Here is a 17,602-nt window from a genome sequence, read left to right as displayed (position 1 = left end):
CATTCACAGCCCATGCCTTTTAGCTTAGATCTTCTCAGTACTTTAAAATTGCAAAACAGCATTAGCGCTCAACATCTGAAAGTTATGTAATTTCACTGGCGCCGCTCTTTACGGGCAGCGCAGTGGCGCCTGTGGGATGCCATTACACAGGCACCCATATACACTGCGCGTTGTAGTTTTTAAGGGCACCAAAAATGTTGGCCCACCTGCGTACAGTTAGAACACGGTCCGAGGAGTCGAAGCCTACAGCGCTAAACCTTGCTATCGCAGTCAGTGCATGCTTAGCCCTTCGAGCGAAAACGCCTGCAGTTACCCGGTGCTCCGCTGAAACAGTAACGAAGACAGAAACGAAACAAGGGAACAGCACGTCACATAGCAGCACTGTACACATTCTTTAAAGGGGGCGCAAACGTGGGCAGAGTGGCCGCATCTTGTCCAAATCGAAACAGCGAATTCGTGCACATCGGCTGCCTCTAATCTCGCCATTCTTAATGAATTATTTGAAAGTACGTGAGTTGCAATTACCTGCCTCATGCACTCGCTTCTAGAAAGCGGTGCCTCTGCGCGACAAGTACGTTTCGCATGCGGGATCGAGAGAAAACGGAACAGCTTCCACAAGAATTGGTTCCCCTCTCTCTCTCTCTCTCTCTCTCTCGGAACTTCCCATGAGTTCATGACTGTAGTGTTACACTGGCGAGCGAACATAAAGGAACAAAACGTCGACGTACGTGGCGCGATTTAATGGGCGAACATAAAGGAACATAGACATTGTTCCTTTATGTTCGTCCGTTAGTTGTTCCGTCAGTGTAACAATAAGCGCAATGCAATCATGAGCGGCCACCAACTAGCCCCGTTCATTGCTTCCCCTGAGTGTGATTGTCCCTTACATTCGAAAAGACACGAACATTCGACAACATCAAATAGCCTAATCTCGAGTCGAATGCGAATCGAACAGAAGGGCTCTTCTGCTCGTACTAGAATGATTGCACATCGCTACGGAAAATTAATTATTCGCCTTTGTATCTATATAAACCGCAGTCGCAAATCTGGCGTCCCCTGCGTGATCACGGCATTCTGCGAAGGTAGTTCCAAAAGCATTGGCGAGGCTGTATTTATAGTAACGCCAGAGGGGAAGCCTATGGACTAATAAATAGAATAGGATTCCGCAGGCAGCTAGTATCGACGCAGCCAGGTAAGGGCGCCTCAAAGTAGAAACACTTATGACGTCACAGGCGAGGGACGTTGGCCAGCTGTCCGGCATTCGCTTCTCATCATAGCGCTTCTCGTCCATCGTCTGGGGCGATCTTGTGCGGCGGTATCAATGGAATCAGGGCATCCACCGCTCGGCACTATACCTACGCTCTATACACGCGGGCTCGACAGGCGAACGCGACGTCATTGTCGTCGTTCATCATAATTTATTAACCGTTAGATCAACGATATGGAACATTCCGTGAGCAGGCTTTTCCGCGCGTTACTGAAAGAAGGCTGTGCTCTCGCTAGAAACAGCGTTAAAAGCATGCCAGGCCTCTGACTAGGTAAATCTCTCCACATACTATTAAACTGTCTCGGTCAAAGCTGAGATAGGCGTTTCGAAAGTTTAGTTAGACGTTGCGGAGTACGCGAGGCGGCAGAAATGGCGTCGCCAGTCCGCGGCTACTTTATTTAGAATTTTACACGATGTCCGCCATCTTCGTCGTCAGACAGAGGTATGTGGAGAAGCGCACTCGCGGGTTCCGCGTATCGTCCGCCACAAGTCGTCTGCAGCACTGCCGAAGGTACGCGGCGTAGACAGGCAATATCCTTGCGCGACGGAATATAGTTCCGCGCGTAGCTGCCTGATTAATAGTGGGATCAGAGGCGCATTTCTGCCGTAGGCGTCGCTGTGAGGTTTCGCATAAAGATCAAGGGCGACAAAAATCGTCGCCGCATGCCGTATGCTGCATGCGCGAGTGGAAGCGTGCGGAACCGAGCCGGCGGTCTCGGCTCAGTCTTGCGCACGCAACGGACGAAAGCGGGGAGGAAGCGCGCCGCCTTCCGTCGCGCGCTAGGCTTCGGGGGTGGGGTGGGGGCGTTTTACTTCGGGTGGGCCCTGGCGGCCTCGCGTGCCCGGCCGTGAAAGCCATCTGCGACGGATACAGAGGCCGCGCTGCACGGTTTTTGCGACTTAAGGTTCGCGTTGATGCGAGGGGTGGGAGCGCGCCGCCTACCGTCGCGCGCAAGGCTTCGGGGGAGGGTAGGGAAGGGGGGCGCCTTCTACTCCGGGCGGCCCCTGGCGGCATCGCGCGCCCGGCCGTGAAAGCCATCTGCGACGGATACAGAGTCCGCGCTGCACGGTTTTTGCGACTTAAGGTTCGCGTTGATGCGAGGGGTGGAAGCGCACCGCCTTACGTCGCGCGCGAAGCTTCGGGGGAGAGTAGGGAAGGGGGGCGCAATCTACTCCGTGCGATCCGGGCGGCCTCACGCGCCCGGTCGTCAAAGTAATCTGCGACGGATACAGAGTCCGCGCTGCACGGTTTTTGCAACTTAAGGTTCGCGTTGATGCGAGGGGTGGAAGCGCACCGCCTTACGTCGCGCGCAAAGCTTCGGGGGAGAGTAGGGAAGGGGGGCACAATCTACTCCGTGCGATCCGGGCGGCCTCACGCGCCCGGTCGTCAAAGTAATCTGCGACGGATACAGAGTCCGCGCTGCACGGTTTTTGCGACTTAAGGTTCGCGTTGATGCGAGGGTGGAAGCGCACCGCCTTACGTCGCGCGCGAAGCTTCGGGGGAGAGTAGGGAAGGGGGGCACAATCTACTCCGTGCGACCCAGGCGGCCTCGTGCGCCCGGTCGTCAAAGTAATCTGCGACGGATACAGAGTCCGCGCTGCACGGTTTTTGCGACTTAAGGTTCGCGTTGATGCGAGCGGCTGCACGAAAGTCGATTTGCTCGCTGCTGCTGCTGCCGAGATCACTCACTCCAGCATTCTGACAGCGAGTTTCTGCGGTCATCGAGTGAAGTGTGTTCATGTTTGCTGGTGCTCGCGTGACACCATGCTTATTAATTTAATTAGTATGCATATGTTTACAAGTTTATACGGCCGATACACTACCATAGTCGGCTACAACTTTATAAAAAACGGGAGGTCCCGCCCAGACAACCGAAGCGCGACAGCCGATTGCCTCCGCGACTAAAATAGTCCCGCTCAAAAAACCGCGTTTCTGGAAGGCGCAATACTCGGAATGAATAAAGACTTTTGTATTTTGGCGAATCGTTTGCTACAGCTCTCGTGATTGGAATGCTGCAGCACGTGCCGGATCGGGAGAAAAAAAATAACCCCGTGCCTTCTACAATGCTGCGCGTCGTCTGCTTTTTAGCTTCACTGCAAGGGACAAAAGAAGAAAGAGCAGCTCTGCATGGCTTTTGCGCTGGCTTACATGTACACGGCACATTTACTACTCGTTTTCCGAGCTTAAAATGAATAAGTTCCTATTTAGCAAGTGCTTTAAAAACAATGCATTTATCGAAACCATTACAAACCTGGGGCGAGAAGATGATCTGAGGCAGGAAAGATACAAAAACACGTCATCGATAATTTTAAATAAATACTCTTGGTGTTAAATAGCATAAGATTTATATTATGCGAAGCATATTACTAGAGCTCAACCCAGCTCCTCAGGCGCGGCGGTGTCGCCTTCAATACCACGTGACACGACAGAGGAGAAACGGGGCTCCAACTCGCGCCGTCGCTCGAGAGCTCAACCCAGCTCCTCAGGCGCGGCGGTGTGGCCTTCAATACCACGTGACACCGTGACGTCACGACAGAGGAGAAACGGGGCTCCAACTCGCGCCGTCGCTCGCGACGTCGCCCCCCGCATCGGACGCGGTGAGCGTCGAGCAACGCAGCGTTCGGCGCGACAACGAAATGTGCGCCTGAGCAAGCGCCGCACGCCTGAGCCGACGCCGACGACACCGGCTTTTCTGCGACACGAGCTCCTTAACGCTGTCGCGTTAAAATAAAGGCTAGTATGCTTCGCATCCTGGGCTTAACCTTACCTAAGCCACAGCCATTTTTTTTTTTGTGCACGTGCGTGTTGGTTTTTCACAAACCTGTTTTCAAGAATGTGATTTTTTATTCGTTCCTATTCACGTTCTTTTGTTTCGTTTTTATTGCAAGCCCGCAGTTCACCGGTTCGCGTAGCGTAGCGACAGCGATGCTCGCTGCAATCTTTCGTCGCCGGTTCACCGCTCAGAATAAATGCACGCGGCACAAATGGTGCATCTTAAGCTCGCAATAATATTTCCGGCATTATAGACCACCACAAACAGTTTGGGCATTCACTCTGGCGAGGGGCAGACGCACGCGACTGACGCGACTCGGCCCAGCTCGAAGCGCGGGCCGCCATCTCCTCCATCGGCGGGCTGACCGGCCGTCCGGCTCGTGACGTCATTCTAGAGTGCGCGCACATTGGTGGAGGCTCGTGTGCATCCGCCTTGGAGGAGTAAACGCCCCTTTTTTTCTAAAGTTGTGCATAACTATAGTATAGCTAGCTGTTCACTAATTCGCCATGTTAATCGATGCTTCGCTTCTTGGGCGAAACTGCGACTTTTTTTTTTCTAAGTAAATAACACGTTTGTTGCCTCAATCCATCAACCGTTGTCCCAAGTACAGAGGCGCGGCTTTTTGGCCCGGTTAAAAGTTCAATTTCTTACTTAAATCGCGAACAGCATACTCGATCCTATCATTACACATCATGGTCTTTTCATTTCCAACAACATCTCACGACACATTCTAGGCGGTTGTCCTTTGACACCATATTTCGGCCCTCCAGTTGTGCGAGAAAAACCGACTTAACTCATGAATACCCACAGTTCCCCATCAGGGAAATTCGAACCAAAGCCTTAACTTCGCTGCAGCGTATCTAAAGCGTAACTATGTGTTTCACATTGTCTCCCGGCGCTTGAATCAGCACTTCGGGCCGTCAAACTCAGCGTAGCATTTGCGATACGTTGGACACCACGGGGTTAATTTTTTGGGATGGTACGTTCTATTTTCGTTACTTTTTTTTTCTTTAGAATCAATGCACCCTCCCCTGCTGCGGTCTTTGCGAAACCCAGATGACGGCGAGAGAGAAGGGTGCCGATATATTCGAGAAAATACGGTATTTAGAAAGCAGCCGCGCCGCGAAGGCCGTGTGCGGGAGAAGTGCGAAAGCCGGAAAGAAAGAAAGAAAGAAAGAAAGAAAGAAAGAAAGAAAGAAAGAAAGAAAGAAAGAAGGAAGTGTGGACGGAGCGAAAGAGTTGAAGGTGGGGCGTGGTTCATTCGGAACCACCATCGTTCAGCAGGTGGCTTATGAGCGAGACGGTCGATATCGCAGCCAGTGGAGCGCGTGGTCTCATCCCCGCCCCTCACCCCCGCCGAAAGGGGAGAGGCAGCGGTTAAAGCGTCAATCTGCGCCGCGCCGATACTCTCCCGGAGATCGACGATCCGTGACCACAGACCCCGCGGTCATTTTGCCGTCGACGCCCCCTGGTGGTTCTGCTAAACGACCATCGTACTCCTTCTTTCCCTTCACCTCTTCTTCACCTGACCCACCCCGAACCGCTTACGGTGCCATCTTCTGATCAAAAAGTGAGAGCGCTCGGCAGATTGCATTGCCCGTATAGGTTATTACTTGCGGCCTCTCTCTCTTCGACGTTTGGAGTTTTGACTCCGTCGCACTGTGTGGTAGAAATGCACTGAACTGTTAAATTCGTTTGTATGGGGTCGGTGTTCTGAAGGAATCGCCGTCGGATTAATTGCCGAGTTTCTCGTTCAACAGCCTGCCCACTTATCCGTGCATTGCATCAAATAGTGACGCAGTAGGCATACGCGCAAGATATATGATTATAATAACAATAATATTTGGGGTTTTACGTGCCAAAACCACTTTCTGATTATGAGGCACGCCGTAGTGGAGGACTCCGGAAATTTCGACCACCTGGGGTTCTTTAACGTGCACCTAAATCTAAGCACACGGGTGTTTTCGCATTTCGCCCCCATCGAAATGCGGCCGCCGTGGCCGGGATTCGATCCCGCGACCTCGTGCTCTGCAGCCCAACACCATAGCCACTGAGCAACCACGGTGGGTATTGCATCAAATAGCGACGGAGTAGGCATACGCGCAAGATATATGATTATACGGAAGACCGCTAGAACAGCCCTACGTCCTGCAATGTACTGCGCCTTCCTCAATCATTGCAACAGCGAGAGAGAGAGAGAGAGTCAAAGAAAAGGCTCCGGTTGGTTACCCTGTACTGGGGGAGGGGCAATGGCATGCGATAGGTGAGAGAGAGAAAATGACAAAAAATGAGAAACAAAAAGAATATCAATGGCGACTCAGCGGTAAATGCAAGAGAAAAGTGTGAGCTTCATGTGGAACCTGCTTGAGGTCCCGCATCCATGGTTCAAAAACCTCGTTCACCCCATTGCATAGTGTTGTTCAAAAGCTCACCACCCAACACAGCTCACCTGCCTGTACGAGTACACCGCCAGTTAGAATATATATATATATATATATAGTCCCTCCGAATGTTAATACAGTAACATAATTCATTCAATTATTCATAGCGCAATTCCAATACAAACAAACGGAGCAACTTCAAAACAAAGGCTATAGTGAGTTCTTTTGGGAATGAGCTACGCTCAGATATAGGCTCGCACATGTGCACGAACGCCGTGTATTGAAGACACTCATCTCCAAAAACTAAAAAAAAAAGTTCATCAAAGGTCCCTTTTAAGTATACAGTAGAGCCGGGTCGATTGGCAGAATTCGACTTGCTAAACAGTCGCAGTCTGCAGAGCGTTAGACTACGATGCATCAACGCGTAAACTAAACACGTACTCAGTAAGGGGGGGGGGGCCTCCCCCCCCCCGCAATTACATGGCATACTCCCCCCCCCCCCCCGCCCACGCCACCACTCCTCACCCATTTTCCTAAAACGCTGCCAAATCAATCTTGAGACTTGACAGCTGTTCGGCGGTCAACAGTGGGCTGCTGTTACAGTAATATTATGGTCTAGGTGTGGAAGCGATTGCAGATCAGGTCAAGGGAAAGGTCACTGAACTGAGGGCGTGAAACAGCTCGATATTCTCCCAGCTAAAAACGGCGGAATGTTTTCGCCTTTCTCATGATTTCGACGTTATAGTTTCGAAATCTCAAGGTGCTGCCGCCGGAAAGGTCCCACGGATATCCTTTCAACGATCTACGTTTCACAGCCATCCCAAAAGATTACAAATTTTCATTCAAACCCTTCAATAACCGTCGAACCCATAAGCCGGTTACCTCGCCTGTTTACCTCGCCGGTTACCTCGCCGGTTACCTCGCCTGTAACCTCGCCTAAGCCGGTTACCTCACCAGTTACCTCGCCTGCTTTTTTTTTTCTAATTGCCCAGCACTTCTCGTGCAAAATTGGCAACGGGAGAAAAGAGTCGCAAGAAGTTGCAAAATTAAGCGAGCTACTAAGAGAGAGAGCCGAGGCAACAGCCAAACAAGAAGGAAAAGCAAAAATTAACAAATTTAACCGTTGTTAGCGAAGATTTTTATGCTTGAAAATCCTTTTATTTAATAAGGAAGTAGAGAAAACACCGCCGCAAGTGGAGAATAGTCGCCTGTATTTTGAATGACGCTTCTACTGCTATCATTCGAGCCGCCTGACATAGCCACTTTTCTGCTGTACTTATGTGGACGTTTTTCTAACTTTCCGCGGCGGGCGCAGTACCTCTATAGGACCGCAGCGTCCTGCGCTGCGCGGTTGTACGGGACTGGCGGCCACACTTCATTACGCAACTTCCCAAATAACAAGACGAGTCGGTTTTGGCCCATAACTTGGTAGAGCAGTAAACGAGGGATGCAAAAGAAGTGTGATTGTTCCGCAAATATATTTTTCTCGATAATTCTTCCAGAGTTAATAACAAGAACACTACCGGAAATCTTCATTTTTGCGCTTTCGTTTTTTTCCTCGTTCGTGGCTGTGTCATTCCTGCGTTTCTCTCCTGCGCGAGTCAATTTGGTGTGCTTCCTGTTTTCCAAGTAAAGGACACGTGTATATTAGAGGAGTATACTTGTGGGATGCACCTTATTACATTTCCTTTTGCGGGTGCAATCGGTGGCAATTATTAACGTTTCTACTAGTAAAAGTACATCCACCCCCTTCATTTGCATAGGAAAGTTACCTTGGAGGTTGCCCCCCCAGAAAGAAATCCTGGGTACATGCCTAACATTAACTGCAATGAACCTCCATGGCCACCATCTGAACACCCTTTTGTAGCTCTTAGAGCCTGGACAGACGACAAATAAAAAAAGAAAAGACACTTGACCTCCCCGCTGATGTCGCCGGTCGGCTTACACTCAACTATCTTTCGTCGTCTTCGTATTCACGATATTCACGACTCCACTTCGCCAAGTTCTCCTGGATTTGCAATGGTCACTCTGACAACCTCGGTGACCTTGCAGGCCGATTTTCGTAATAGTGAGTCGCTTGAGAAACACCCCTGCAAAATTTAATTAGTGATGATAACGGCAAAACTTTATTGGTTTCTGGGGATGACATAGTCCTGGGACCTTCTCCTGGCACAGCTCTCGCGCCAGCTGGACGTGTGCCGCGAGATGACTTTGGACTTCTGGAGGCGTGGCTCGGACCAGCTAGGCCGGGCCACTTGGAATTAGCTGCTGTGATCGGTGTTGGTTTGTTATTGGCTAAGGTGCGGCCGGATCTGGGGTTAGCTGGCTGAGGCATGTACGGAGCAGAATAACCGCCGCGTTTCTTTACTGAAAAACACGGCATTAGAAACGGGCGCACATCAAATCAAATCTGTCGAGCTCAAAGGCAGTGAGTGCACCCGTGGCCATTCACTTCAGTCGAGGAGGGCTGCTATGTCAACCGGGTAGGAGCGAATGAGTCTTGGCGCGTTTGTGAACTGTCCGATATCTGTGCGATAGACGCCAGCGTGTGTACACATTCGGTGCGTGCATGCGCTTGGAGTGCCAAGAAGGATACGTCCTCGTTCATAAAGATGAACCTCATCTCGTGCTGGCTATGAATAGCGCATGAAAATACCTGAGAATCACGCGAGAACCCGGAGAACCTCTCTGGTGTCCGAGATCGGCGTCGACGAAGGGATAGACCACGGAAGCGCACCCAGTGTAGCGGCCAGCCTCACTCGGAAGGATGGGAGAAGAAGGATGACGGTAATTTGAAGATAAACGTCACGCCACTTAACTTAGGAGCATACAGTGAACCTGTTATTCCGCGGTCGCCAACACTTGTAGAAATGATATCGCCCCGATACGAAAAACAAAAAAACAAAAAAAAACCGGGACACTCGCGGACGCACTGCGTCAGTGTCCTTGTGTGGAGTTATTCCTGCAATGCATTTACTATACAACACGTTTACTGCATATTTGATACATATGTATTGCATTTGCTATATGCGATACGTAGTAGACTGTACTGGACGCAAGACGCATCACTGAAGCTCACTGGAGTACTGCATTTTCGCCGCTCATCCTGCTTTCTTTTCTGTCTTGAATCTTTTTACTAGAATGGATAGTAAACGATGAACGTATAACTATTCCAGTGGAGCACGCCACTTCTGTTACAATAGAAACATCACTCTATACCACAGAACATCATTTTAGAAACAACTTCCATCACAGTCACATCCGAGGCGAACTCCATCGCTCTATTGCCGCCCAAAAAATACTGCGAGCAGTAAAAATATAAAGCGAGAAACCGCAAGACACTCACCGCTCTGCATCTTCCCGGTGCTGGTGCCGATGTCGGTCGCGATCCCGGGTTCGCGTCGTCAAGATGGCGCTGCACGCCTTGTCACGGCTGTAACTGGTGCAGTTTCGCGGAAGGACTCCCAGGAAAGGCCGCGGTCGCAGCCGATGCTCGCAGGCCAACATGGCGGCCACGTCGGTGACGAGTCTCAGGCCGCAGGACACAACTCCCGCCGGGTATCGTAGGGACAGACGTCGCCGTTGGCCCGCGCTCTCGTTCGAACCCGATCCGGGACCCGACGTCGAAAGACTAGCACTCAGAAAAGCGCCTACCGGACGGCGCAGAGAGAGAGTCCTTTGGCAACGCCTTTCGTTTTCGCCTTCTGGAATATCCTTCCAGTGTCGAGACCCTGACCCCTTCGATTGCGTCGCAGGTGGCTCTTGAGCGACAGACGTGCCGGCGTCACCGGTCAAACTAGTCGTTCCAAGTTCAACTGTCTTCTGCTGACAACGAGATGAAGACCTCCTGGTTCTGCGAGAACTCTTCTTACGACGAGGCGCTGTAGGCGCCGTCGCCTCTTCGTTCTCTCGGTTCAGTTCACTGTGTGGTACCTTTAGTGCCGCTTCGGGCACCGGAAGTCCAGCGCTCACTGCATGGGAGCAGCATGGCGGTTGGCTCCGCAGTTCTTGCGGCACCTGCAGAGTCCGACTGACCTGCTGCACCGACGCTACCGACTTTCGCTCCCCGACTGTCGGTTCTGGCTCGTCGCCTCTTGCGTCGGACGCTGATTTGGGCCTTCTTTGGCTGCGGCGCACTGACCCGCGCCGAGACGATTGTCTCCGGCGCCGTTTCTTCTCTCCCGGACAGGACTGCTTCCTCGGCGGACGGACAGGCGATTCCGAAGGCGTCGTTGAAGTTAGCGAGCAGCTGCTACGGCGCCGTCCGTCGTCCCCAGCAAGCTCGGTTCCCTCGTGTCGATGACCGTGACGCTGTAGTCTCGGAGATTCCGTCGCCGCGTGATTAAAGCGGGGTCCCTCCTTGTCTTCAAACCCCGGTGCTCTTGATGCGTTTGTTGAGCTTCGCGCATGGCGCGTAACGCTAGGCAGAGGCGGATCAGAGAAGCCAGTGGCTAATGGCTCTGAGGACAGAATCTCCTTGCGTCGGCGCCCCTGTTTCTTATGGTCTGCGTCGTCCAGCTTAGCTGTCGTCAGACAACAGGAGAAGAAAGCTTGTCCTTCGGAGAGCTTGGCGTTGACGCGGGTGCGGCGTGGCGACGGAAGAAATATTGCAGGGGCTGATTTGGCGAACGAGGCGAAGCTAGCTAAGCGCACACCTCTCTGCTACCGTACTTTCTTCAGCTGGAGTTCAGCGTCCCCTTAATCACCAATGCGATAAGCGCTGAAATGAAGCTCCTACCGCAAATCACCCCACTGTAGAAGAAATGTTCATTTGTCCTATGGCTATGTTGCAAGGAGCTTCCTCGTACGAGCCTTGTTTGGAGCAGCTGATTCTGCGGTGCTTACTCAGTTCTAAATTGACCTCACTTTTTTTGCCACCATAGGATGAAGAATCGATGCCTAAAAACCGCACTATAAGGTGATTCACTCAAAAATATTGCGCACCCAAGGACTTCAAAATGCTTACAGCTCAGTTAATATCACAACGACACAGGCCCCCCTCGATGCCAACACGAGCGTCCTCCCCTCAGTCAGTTGACGCAAGGCACTAGGTGACGCGGAGATTGACGAAAATACACTGCGCAACTAAAAAAATTGTGAAACGCTTACAACTTGACGTAACAGCATAAAAACGCGGGTACTCCAGATGTCAACACGAGCGTCCTCCCTCAGTCATTCGACACGAGGCACTTGGAGATCGACGAAAACATACTGCGCAACTGAAAACTGCGCGACGCCCGCAAGCTGACGTAATAGACCAACGTCACGGGCGCTCTAGGTATGAACGCGAGTGTACGCACTAGCTCAAGTCAGTTGACGCGAGAACCTCGACGACGAACAGCGAGCGATATCAAACACGCACACACCCAAAAAGCGGCAGACTGACAAACGCCCGTCGGTCGCCTTGTCGCGTTCGGACCCGAGACGCTCCGCACGAGTCCGGCGAAACGGGGGGCAAACAAAAAATGCGAGAACGCCTCTCACGTGATGGATCGCGGAAGACGACGCGCAGATGTCGTGGCCGACAGTGTTGTGGCGTCCCTTCGAAGCTCGTCGCAAACCGAAGCAAGCCCGAGACGGAGTCGGGAGCGAACGCTCCGGCATTGGTCGGGCATCGAAGGCCGCGAACAGCGATGTACCGAGAACGCCGGAGGACCTCCTCCGATCGGCCGCCCACCCCGCGCCGCCGCCGTCGTATCTTCCACGGAAGGCGCCGCCGAGGAAACGGAAACCACTGCCGACGACCGAGCTCTCTCGCGGCTGATAAAAACGTGCGTGACGTTGAGGCCGAGGATGTATGTATGTACGTACGCCCCGCGCAGGGGTGGAACGGATGTGTGCTGCGGTTCGCTTCGCCAGTCGGGCGGCCAGATGATCCGCACGCGTGTTTTGCGTGTTTATAGTTGATCACGTGACATCGGGAGTAGAATCCAGAGCCGGGCGCGTCGTTTGCAGGGACATGCCGCGGAGTTGGAACTTTTCAGGAGGTGAATCACAGCGCTCTTTCCAGCATCCCAATCAGTGATTACGTGGAATCCCTACGCCAAGATATCCCTAGAATAACTACAAAAATCCCTAGTTCCCTTGAAAAAATATCTAGCTGTGTACGTTTAGGGCTATTTCTAACGAGTCCACAGGCTGCTTTTAATGTCTCGCTTAACAATGACGGTACGTACAGCGTGAAAAACATGGACAAAAGCTGTAAAACTCAAAGCACGTGCTATGAAGCGATAAGAATGGGGATAACGAGGGGCCTGATTTTTATTTGTCGCAGTCATACAAGCTAACGTATAATGAAGACATTGCAACGTATTTGTAGTCGAAGCACGTGACAATCATCTGTAACTCAACTGTTCTCATGCTGAAAAAGTCAGTATGAATGAACTAAAATTTGTCCAGCTTTCTAGTGATGCTTTTTGCTCAGTTGGCTCAAGTGCATGGCGGCCGTTTATTTAGTATCTGTAATTTCTTGACAGGGCATGTGTTAACATATTGCAGTGACCCTGTGATGTAAAGACCGGCGAAAAGGAGCGACATCCACTCAGCAATTAGAAAACCTTCTGATGTAGCATCGTCAATGCTGAAATCTACGTATACCGGATGTTTATTAATTTTCTTCCTGAACAGTGAACTATACCGATGCGGCGCGCCTCTAACCAGTCACTTTATCGCAATAATTTTATAACAAAACACTTTTAACGCTATTCAACTAAAAAATTCGCGCCAAGTGGCCGATGCCGATGATGATGATGATGATGATGTCTCAGCTACCCAAGAAGGGCGAAATAGAGAGAACAGAAATGTGCAATTACAAAATATGATCTAACGTGTACGAATTTCTCGTTCGAAATTGCCGTGAATATGTTTTATATATCCCTAGATAAACCCACAAGGACGCTAAATCCCTAAATTGGTGCCAAGAGCCCTAGATCTAGGGATGAATCTCTAGATTTGGCATTACTGATCCCAATAAACTCTCGGTATCTTTGTATGTTTGGATGTTTGTATCTAACCGCTTTCCCGCCTTCCTTGGTGACTGGGTAGTCCGTGATCGAATGGTTAGCGCATCGGGCTGTTGCGCTCAGGTAACAAGGCTCGAAACCAAACCATTGGACCAACTTGTGTCACTGAGTATGTGCCTATTTTTACATGCGCGCCGCTCTTCGACGAACCCCTTTCACACCGACATGGGCAACTGTAGATGCGGGTCTCGGTAGGTACCACTGTTCGAAGAAACTCTTCTACATCGCTACGGCTACAACTGCCATCTAGCCTTTCCCGCGGCGAAGCAACCTTGCTGTACCGCTTGTGGCTGGGAGTAGCGTTCATGAACTCATACTCCCAACGTTTGGGAATGGCCGAGAGCCCGATGTGCGATTCCTGTAGGTGCGAGGAGACCATCGAGCACCTATTGTGTACCTGCCCCCGCTACGATGTACAACGCCTCTCTCTGCGGGGAACTTTACACCGACTGGACTGAAGACCGTTCACCGAGTCAAAGATACTCGAACCGTGGCCACACCCGTCATTGGCACGAAAAGCGAATCGTGCATTAGTGCAATACTTGAAGTGCACCGGCTTAAGAGACCGTCTATAGCGTCTCTGTGCATAGTGTCCCACCCACACTCACTCAGTGCTCACTTTCTCCCCTTTTCCTCTTTCCATTCCCCTTTCCCCCACCCCCAGCGTAGGGTAGCGAACCGGATGCTCTTCTGGTTGACCTCCCTGCCTTTCCTGTCCTTGCTTACTCTCTCTCTTCGACATCGACTTCGAGTACTGGGTATGTGCCTGTCGGCCTGTGCTGGTCCTTAATGAACCTTTTCGAGGCCGACTTGGCTCACTGCGTAGCTGCCAGTAGGCGTGTGAATCGCTTCAATGAATATATTGACCCCAGTTTGCCTAGGTACGTGCGAGTGGAAATGTGCCGCTATACAATGACGAGAAATATCCTTGAAGTTTCTGCGATGCTGAGCGGATTGGATCTCATGTAAAAAAGGTTCCTCGAGGATAGCAATCAGACGCATTAGCAGGCTGCGCCATCAATGCACTGGGTATGCACTGCTCTTCAATGAACCTCTCGCCATCTTGTGCCACTGAACTTGAGTCACTGAGTGTGTGCCACGGAGTGTGCGGAAAGCGAGGGAACGATTCCCAGCGTTCGCAGGGGGCCGGCGCGTCTCGCATCTAGTCTCGGAGGCCACACGCGCACTTCCAGGCAGTGCCGTTAGATGGCGCAGCGTGTCCAGAAAGAAGCGCGCGAGAGGAGCCCAGTTCCCGCATAACGCGTTCCTCGGCGTTCGCGAGCACTGACGCGCAATGCATTTCAGATGCCATGCGCAGGCTTTGTGGCGGCAGCGGTAGGTGGCGCGGAATATCCTTAGGGAAGCGCGGAAGAAGAGCCCCGCGTCAGTACACGCCTCATACATGTAACGTGTTTCGACAGTGGCAATACGTTGCGTCGCTATATTGATTCGATGCTAACGCATTACCGTCCACAGTCATCACGAGATGGGTTCTGTCGCAGCTATTTTTTTTGCGAACAGAATACTGCTTGTCATATAGCAAGGCGTGGTATATACATATACCTACACAATATGAAAATTTTCGTTCACGGACAACTCCGCCGACGCCGACGCCGAATCCTTTTTTTCAGACAAGTGATTAAAACTGGCGGTGCTTAAATTGTAACTGACTATAAGGCTACCTCTTTATGTCCACCAAAGCCTATCATCGCGTATCCGTTTATTGATGGTGTGAATCAGTGTCAGCGCGTCTATCAGCATGGGGAGGGATGTATGCGCCGAACCAGCGCTTTCCAGAGAAGTGATTGGATCTGTAGGTGCTGACATTGTTACAGGCTATAGGCTTACCTTATTCGCCCACGAAAGCCAGTCGATCATCGCATATCTGTTTATTGATAGCATGAGGAGGCGTGCCGATATTGTTACGGGCAATGTAATGCGCCGAACCAGTGCTTTCCAGGGAAGTGATTGGATCTGGCTGCGTCGACATTGTTGCGGGCTATAGGCTTACCTGCCTGAAGACATGCAATTTTTAATTTCTTTGAATTTCTACAAATTCTTCACTGACATCACGTCATTCACAGAAGCAATTAAAAAAGAGGTGATTACAATGAAATATCAAACTGAACACCATCAATAAAATATTACTGGCGGCTGCCTTATTCGACTGCGAATAATGTGCCCTTGGTTATCTTCAGGTACAAAGGCCTGTCTTTTTTAAAAGCGCGATGCATGATAGATGGGACACCGCGTATATGCTACGTGCTTTTCCAATAAAGCATTGCGCAGAAACCGTCGATGATGATTCTCAATTTATCGCTGTGCACGCCACATACAGTCGAGTCTCGATCGCACGAACACGGTTGATGCGAATTTTGGGATTATACGAATTTCACAACAAGCATTAATGACTGAATGGATATAGTACAGCGCGTTATGTTTCGGGATGACTTAACGCCATCTTCTACCGTGGTGGATCATACGAGCTCACATTATGAGGTTCAAGAAATCCGTAATCGCGAAGAGAGCACTGCAGCAGCTTTCGGTTGCGAAGGCGGAGTTCGAAACCTCGACTAAGGCCTTCGTTTGAACTAGTTGGAAGAGCATTATTAGGATGCCTCATCAGTCTTACATGAGCATGGCACAGAATTGCGCACATAAAAAGCGCTGAATATGGCGTCTAGTAAGCGCTGCAAACGTGTGTGAAGAAACGAGTACAATTTTTTTTGCGCGTTCCAGAACCGTTTCTTCTAGAAAACATCTATGGACGAACGGTCCAGAATATCATCAGTGACATTATTCCTTTTTTAAATTGAAAGGAATCCTCTTAAGCAAACATCAATATTTTACCTTCACTTTGTGCCGTGGCTGTAGTTCGATGTGTACGATGCGAATTCCGGGATGATGACAATATTATAAGAGGCCCTGATAAATTCTTATCATTGAGGTCACTACATAGACATCGCTACAATAGCAGCCTCCCGTTGTTACTCAGCGCTGTTGCGAACGGCCTGCAAGGGTACCGACCTACAAAATGTTCCCAGCCAGGTGCAGCTGCGGAGGTGGCGAGCTCCCGAGAGGCGACCGTGGAGCCCTTCCCCGCCTGCTGCGGCGCTCGAGCCGCCCATCGCCGCACGCCGCACCGCACGCGTGCGGTTGCGCGAAAAATTGCACATGTCGAGCACTCATGCACACATTTCGGCTTACAATGTGTACGGTTTACACTGTGTACACAGTGTGAACGGAAATTTGTGCACAAGGAGTCGATATGTGCAATTTCTCGCGCGACCGCACGCGTGCGGTGCGGCGTGCGGTGCGGCGTGCGGCGATGGGCGGTTTGAGCGTAAATCGGCTGCAGGGGCGACGATGTGCCGCATCAACACCCCCTCGGCGCCGCTATAACTGGACGCGGTCGGTGGACCAAGTATAGTTAGTGGATTCGCCGTCGCCGTCACGGCTTGTTAGAAGCGGTGGAAATCCTGGGAGAAGATGTCTTGCGGCCGTCTCACGGGGCTTAGAAGTCATGGACAGACACGGCGGCCATTGTCTGCAGGGTCGACACTGGGATGAAGAAGCGCCTGCTCGGGGCAGGACCCGTGTCTGCGAGAAACCTCTCACCTCGGTGTGGTCAGTGAAACCTGCGCGGAAGTGAGTGTGTAAACCCTCCCCCTCAAAGGCGGGTCGACAACGATGGCTTTGGACGCTCCGTTTGGTCGAACGGCCGTTTTCCCTCACCTAGGGATCTAGGGAGGACAGAGTGTATTTAAGGAGCCGTTGGCGGCTCCTCAGTGTGCGTTCCTCTTTCAGTCATGTTAGACTGATGAACCGTAACGTTCTCACGTAAATACTGTAAATAAACCCATATTCCTCGTTCTCGATGAGAACAAGTCTCTCCCTTCAACAACGTCCTCAGCGTGGATAAGTTGGACGACGGCATGGGCCCGCTACCATCTATTTCGTGCCCGACCCCAAACATTACAGCGCTCGTGGCGTCTCTGTTCCTATTTCGTCTTGTACTGTCGTCTTTCCAGCGTCATTGCTGAAGCTATAGGCACGGGGCGGCAGTCGTAAGGCGCCAGTGGCACGTCAACTACGTGCTAGTCCCGCAAGGAGCTGGGTCCACTTACAGGGACACTACGGGGGGGGGGGGGGGGGGGG

The 17,602-nt window shown here is 51.4% G+C and overlaps 1 protein-coding gene across 1 annotated transcript in view; it reads right to left on the bottom strand.

Annotated features, from left to right (window-relative positions):
* LOC135910491 (regulator of G-protein signaling 17-like) overlaps positions 1-11,245 on the bottom strand; it is a 176,514-nt gene extending 165,269 nt beyond the window's left edge. Inside the window, exon 1 of the mRNA XM_065442536.2 lies at positions 9,769-11,245. The gene's annotated coding sequence lies outside the window, so the exon portion shown is untranslated. The remainder of the gene's footprint in view (positions 1-9,768) is intronic.
* Positions 11,246-17,602: the final 6,357 nt, after the last annotated feature.

Source organism: Dermacentor albipictus, chromosome 6, assembly GCF_038994185.2.
Source record: "Dermacentor albipictus isolate Rhodes 1998 colony chromosome 6, USDA_Dalb.pri_finalv2, whole genome shotgun sequence".
Taxonomy (NCBI): domain Eukaryota; kingdom Metazoa; phylum Arthropoda; class Arachnida; order Ixodida; family Ixodidae; genus Dermacentor; species Dermacentor albipictus.
Note: the sequence above shows the minus strand (reverse complement) of the source record. Positions and strands in the feature narration are given on the sequence as shown.